This window comes from Cynara cardunculus (assembly GCF_001531365.2).
Source record: "Cynara cardunculus var. scolymus isolate 2C chromosome LG 5, CcrdV1, whole genome shotgun sequence".
NCBI lineage: Eukaryota > Viridiplantae > Streptophyta > Magnoliopsida > Asterales > Asteraceae > Cynara > Cynara cardunculus.
The window spans coordinates 12,592,659-12,593,447 of NC_037532.1; positions in this window are offsets into that span (position 1 = coordinate 12,592,659).

The window sequence follows — 789 nt, forward strand, 5'->3', positions numbered from 1 at the left end:
TGGAACTCCTTCGAGTTCAGGTTGCAAAGATAAGGGTAAATCCATTGTCACAACACCTCTTCCTAAGAAGTCTAACAAGTCTAATAGATCTAGTTCTATTCCTTCAGCTTGCAAAACTTCTTCTTCAGGGACTAAGAAATCTGAATCCTCTCAAAAGTCTGTGTCTCAGCTCAACATGAATGCCTCACCTAAGGACTCCAAAGCCTCAAAGGTTCCTCTGAGAACTAATGAGAAGGGAATCCTTGTAGCTGGTGCCTCTTCTAATTTGGTACTTTCTGGCCCTAAAGCTACCTTCAGCTATAGGAAGTGTAAACATTGTGGTGAAAATACACATATTGCCAGCAAGTGTCCTTCTTCCGCCAAGGCTGGTTCACCAGCTAAGGGTAAGAAAGTAGCTAAGGCTGAGAAATCAACCAAGGTGAAATCTTCCACTAAGGCTGCAAAAGCAACTAAAGTGAAGTAATCCACTTGAGCCTCTTCCTCAGGCTCAGTGAAGACAACAACTGTTGCTAAGCCTTCAACATTAACTGTTGTAATTCTAACCACTGAAGCCTCTTCATCAGGCTTAGTGAAGACTTCCACTGTCTCTATCTTACTAGTGTCAGAGGTTGTTCCTCTTTCCACTAAAACTTCTTCAGGTTTAGTGATGCCGTCTGCTGACGCTGACTCGTCAGCATCAGTGGATGATGCCTCTAATAGTGTTGGACCCCTATAGTTGGGTACCAATAGCATTTTAAAACTGTTCCCTTGCTCAGGATGTCAAAGGCATATGGTATCTCGATAGTGGAT